We start from the raw sequence: 6,000 nt of genomic DNA on the forward strand, positions 1-6,000 counted from the left end.
CACATCAGCTGACTTATTTTTCAATACTTGCAATAATGAATTTCATTTCACTTTGCAGTAAAATCTGTTCTCCCTAATTTTGCTCTGCATTGTGTTATATCAGAAGTCGCAATTATGCTGTGTAATAGATAGATTTTATCTTTAAATCAGATGAAATACCTGAAGTTTAATTAACCGTGTTCCTGGATACGGCATGCATCGCATCACAGGAGAACCAACAAAAATATCAAGTCTCTATTCCTCCCCCTGCTGGCATCACCCGCTCTCTGTACAAAACATGCAGCCACTTCACAAAACGCCGATCGCACAGACATAAATGCATGCAGAGAAGACATTGTTAAACAAAAACATTTATCCTTTTTAAACTATCAATAATAAATGATCAATAACAGATAAACAGAAAGAATTAATAGTTATACTATGTTGCAATAAGAACAGCTATAATATCGCAATTAAAATTTTTAAGGTCTATGAATGATATTTGTACATGAGATTGGTAGTATTCTACACTGAAAAACGTCAACCGGCTTTACCGTAAATAACCAGAGTTTTGCATCATGGTAGCCGTGTGAGCTCCACTGCAAACAGCTGCATTGCAAGACTGTGTTATAATCCAGTGCAGTATGCAATGCGGTTCTAGTGTGCCATGGCACGCTACTGCCCTATGGTAGCATCATGTACTAGCACCTGACGGTTATAAAAAGATAAGTTGTGTTGCAGCCACACCCCACTCCCTCATCATCTGACATGCACTTTGGAAATGATAGAGTTAAATAGATAAAATCTACACTGTTGATTTCATTGGCATTAAGGCCGTATTTACAGGGCGTAAAATGTGCAGAATGTCCGTAATGCACGGGAGAAAAGGGCGGACATTTTGAGACCTGCGCAGCACCACTGTGAAATGCACTTTCCCTATAGACGGCAATGCATTTCCGAGTGGATTCCACCGAAAGAATGGACATGTTGATTTTTTCGGCAGGGAACGGAATCAGAATTTCCACTGAAATTCTGCAATGTGCACAATGCAGCAGAATCCTATTGAAAACAATGAGACTCTGCTGCAACAGAATTTCTGAGTGGAATCTGCCGTAAAAATTCCACCGTGTGAACATGGCCTTATAGGGGGAGTTCATTAGAATTGCAGTCATAAAACAGGCCTAGAAACACAGCTGTATAATGCTTGTGCAAAAGTGGCTGAAATTCTTAGAACCTATCAAGTTTATGTAAGGCTGGGTTCACACTACGATTTGTAACTACGGTTCCCGTATATGGCTGGGAGGAGGGGGCGGGGCTTAATCGTGGCGCCCGCACTCAGCCGTATAGGGGAACCGTATTTAATGCATGTCTATGAGCCGACTGGAGTGAACCACAGCCTCCGGTCGGCTGCTTTTTCGGCCGTATGCTGTTTCCCGACCGCAGGCAAAAACGTGGTCGCTGCGATTAAGCCCCGCCCCCCTCCTCCCAGCCGTATACGGGAACCGTAGTTACAAATCGTAATGTGAACCCAGCCTAAGCATGAATTATAGGACATATAAAAGGGAACATGACTGCAGGATCTGGCTTCATAAAGTTTGTTTGTAGACTGTAACCATGGAGACACAAACTGGTAGGGACTTAGGGCCCACTTAGATGATCAGCGAGATCAGCACTCATTTGCAAAGGCTTTACAAGGCCCAATCATGCTGCCAGGCCAAAGGAACGATTGCTGGATCGTCCAGTGAAAAATAACTTATCCACAGGAAAGGGGGGAAATGTGCAGCTGATAATGATTTTATTGGCCGCACAATAGATTAACAGTCGGTCTCTACTGGGTTTCTGCCCCTGTTAATCATATCCGTCAGCATCCCGCGAAAAACAGAATGCTGAAATATACTGTTTGAATATACTATAAGGGTATTCCCACCTGGCTTATTTTGCTGCGTATTTGCTGCTGCGTATTTTATTTCCCATTGAAGTCAATGGGTTAAAAAATATGCAGCAGCAAATACGCAGCAAAATACGCCAGGTGGGAACGTACCCTTAAACAGAAAGAGGCAGCGCTTCCCATGGGATGGTATTGCTGGACTCTAGGTGTGTTCGTGTAGGAACAAAAACAAGCAAAACTGCTCACCTTTGGTAGATGTATGAGCCACAACTACTGTGTCCGTAGGTATCCAAGGAAGTGGTGCCGCTTTTCCAGGGTCGGTGGGGAGAGATTCCAGGCCGATGGTTATAATGGAAAGAGATGCAGGGAAAAAAAACAATGATAGTGCAATCCACTCGGATGTTGGTTTAAACAAACATCCAAGTGGATTGCGCTATCATTCCGTTTTTTCCCTGCATCTCTTTCCGACATATACTGTTAACAGGAGCAGCGGAACCCTTTCACTTCAGCTAGTGACTCCTTTTGGGCCGTATCCGTTTATTTTAAGTGAACTCAAAAATGGAGGATGTTGCACTTTTGAAATGTGTGCACAGTGCAGCAGAATCCCATAAAATTCACTGGGGCTCTGCTGCCCCAGAATCTCCAGCAGAATTCTAATGCAGAATTCAGCACAGAAATTCCAGACGTGTGAACATGGCCTGAATCAGCCGTTTGCGTCTTTATCAACTGATCGATTGCTTGCCTGTGTAAAAGGGCCTTATACTTCTTAAAGGAGATGTCCGGCGCAGACTTTTTCTATTCCGTCCTGCCCGGGCTGCAAAAAAAGACAAAACAAACTTTCACTTACCTCCATATGTTCTCCTGGAGCTCCGCAACAGCTGATCGGTCGGCCGGGCTGTTTACTTCCTACTTCCTTTAGCCCAGTACATCACACGGCGCTTCAGCCTATCACCGGCCGAGGTGGGACATCGCTGCGGCCGGTGATAGGCTGAAGCCCCGTGTGACGTACCGGGCTAAAGGAAGTAGGAAGCAGACAGCCCGGCGACCGATCCGCTGTTACGGAGCTCCAGAAGAACATATGGAGGTAAGTGAAAGTTTGTTTTGTCTTTTTTTGCAGCCCGGGCAGGACGGAATAGAAAAAGACTGCGCCGGACATCTCCTTTAAAGCGTACCTGTCAGATCCCACGAAAAAACAAAACCCCTCATACTGATGTACATGTCATTTTTATGTCTCTATCACCGATATTTCACAAAAAAAGGGAGGGGGCATGACCTTCTCTTGTTTGCACTGTGGCGACTCCTCCTCCTCCCTCACTCTGCCTACAGCTTTTACAAACCTACAACTCCCAGCATGCCCAGACATCCTTTGACGTCCAGGCATGCTTGGCATTGTAGTTTTGCAACAGCTGGAGGCACATGATTGGTAAAACTGTGTTACAGCAGTGTTGCTGCAGGCTGTGTTCCTCCTGCAGCCTTGTCAATCAGCCATCTTGTGCCCATGACCCTTGGACACGCTCATGCTGCTGTGGGACTCATCAGTGTCCCAGGAGGCATGGGGACGCCTAGTGGTGGGATTTTCGGAGGCAGTTTTCTATAACAAAATGTGACATTTTTTAAAGAAGTAAATACAAAAACTATTGTTTTTGCCAAGATGTACAACATATGAAAAGTTTTTATATCTGACAGTGCCCATTTAATTTAGATCAGTGTTTCTCAACCAGTGTGTCTCTAGCTCAGTGTTTCTCAAGTGGAGTGCCTCCAGCTGTTTCAAAACTACAACTCCCAGCATGCCCGGACAGCCGAAGGCTGTCCGGGCATGCTGGGAGTTGTGGTTTTGCAGCAGCAGGCGGCACCCTGCTTGGGAAACACAACTACCAGCATACCCAAAAAGCCAGAAGAATTGTAATTTTTTAGCAGATTGAGGTCCACTGGTTTAGATGCATTTGTGGTGTCCCGATGCTGGACATGGACATGTACCTTGTGTCGTAAGTCCCCATAGTCAGAGTTCCTTCATCTTGATAGGAGTCTCTTAATGGGATAACCCCTAGTCGCCTCTTCCTCCCTTAATTTAATGTGTATAGTGTATATATTTTATTTTATAAAGGTTACTTCCAGGACCTTAGGTCATGTGTTACAGTAAATGTGTTATGCTAAGGTTAAGGACCTTCCAGGTCACGTGATTGTGCCACCTGATGTACCACAATCCTTTGTCATAGGACTGACAGTTTTGGGGATCCAATAAGCTTTGAGCCTGCCCCTTACCATATAAGGGGGCTGTTTCCAATTATCTCTCTCTTGGGTTCCGGAGAACACAGCTCCGTTCATACCTACAAGACAAATCTAGGCCTGAAGCCTATCTCTTCAGCATCTTGCTAACCGTGAGTTTACCCAACTCTCTCCTAAAATCCTACGTGACTACTGAACCTAAATCAAACCCCTAAATTCAGTGGAACAGCGTAAAACAAGCCTCAAAGCTTATTCCCTTCAAGGTCCCAACCAACCTGTGAGGAGCCTAAGTACCGGTCCTCTGTATAGACTGTTTGCTGATTGCATCCTGCATAAAATCTGCAGTAAAGTTATTTCCAGTTTACTACAATTCTGGTTGTGGACAATCCTTTATTCCTCCCTATCGTTCCTGGGATGGGTGGCGATAGGATATATATATATGAGGAGGAACCCGCACCCTGGCGTCACGACAGTTAAGGGTTAATGCTAGGGATCGACCAATTATCGGGTTTGGCCAATATTATTGGCCAATAATCACGATTTTGGGCATTATCGGTATCGGCAATTATCTTGCCGATAATCCGATAATGCCCCACCCCCCGCACCGCGACCGACCCCCCACCGCCCCGCCACACCGCCCCGCATCGCACCCCCCACCGCACCGCCCCATCCCCGGTTTTATAATTACCTGTCCCCGGGGTCCACGCTACTTCTGGCTCCTGCTGCGTCCTGCGTTACGCTGTGCGCAATGACGAGTGACGTGACGCGACGTCATAGTCAGTGCGCACAGTGACAGCTCAGGAGGACGTTACCGGAGCCAGATGTAGAGTGGACCCCGGGCCCCAGGAACAGGTCATTATAAAACCGGGGATGGGGGAGGCAATGGGGCCGGGGCAGTGCGGTGGGGGGTGAGGCGCGGTGGGGTGGGGTGGTAGGGGGTGCGGAGCAGTGCGGCGATGGTGGTGATAGGACTCAGGAGGACCCCCGGACAGGCAGGGGGAGAGAAGCGGGTGGCGGCGGCGGTCTATAGCACCATTAAAGTCGCTGCAGTTCATTGATTTAAAGCGCCCTGTCACGATGCCGGCTGGCAGGAGGTGGATCCTCTGTGCCAGAGAGGGATTGGCGTGGACCGTGCTAGTGGACCGGTTCTAAGTTACTACTGGTGTTCACCAGAGCCCGCCGCAAAGCGGGATGGTCTTGCTGCGGCGGTAGTAACCAGGTCGTATCCACTAGCAACGGCTCAACCTCTCTGACTGCTGAAGATAGGCGCGGTACAAGGGAGTAGACAAAAGCAAGGTCGGACGTAGCAGAAGGTCGGGGCAGGCAGCAAGGATCGTAGTCAGGGGCAACGGCAGGAGGTCTGGAACACAGGCTAGGAACACACAAGGGAACGCTTTCACAAGGCACAAGGGCAACAAGATCCGGCGAGGGAGTGCAGGGGAAGTGAGGTATACATAGGGAGTGCACAGGTGAAGACACTAATTGGAACCACTGCCCAATCAGTGGCGCAGTGGCCCTTTAAATCGCAGAGACCTGGCGCGCGCGCGCCCTAGGGAGCGGGGCCGCGCGCGCCGGGACAGGACCGAGGGAGAGCGAGTCAGGTACGGAAGCCGGGGTGCGCATCGCGAGCGGGCGCCACCCGCATCGCGAATCGCATCCCGGCTGGAGGCGGTATCGCAGCGCACCCGGTCAGTGGGTCTGACCGGGGCGCTGCCGTAGCGAGGATGTTGCGAGCGCTCCGGGGAGGAGCAGGGACCCGGAGCGCTCGGCGTAACACGCCCGCTTTAAATCAATGATCTGCAGCAGTGTCGCAGGGGGATAAATAGCCGATAACTTATACCGGAATATCGGTATAAGTTATCGGCTATCGGCCCTAACCTCCACATATTATCGGTATCGGCCCTAAA

The sequence above is a fragment of the Hyla sarda genome, chromosome 9 (assembly GCF_029499605.1).
Source record: "Hyla sarda isolate aHylSar1 chromosome 9, aHylSar1.hap1, whole genome shotgun sequence".
NCBI lineage: Eukaryota > Metazoa > Chordata > Amphibia > Anura > Hylidae > Hyla > Hyla sarda.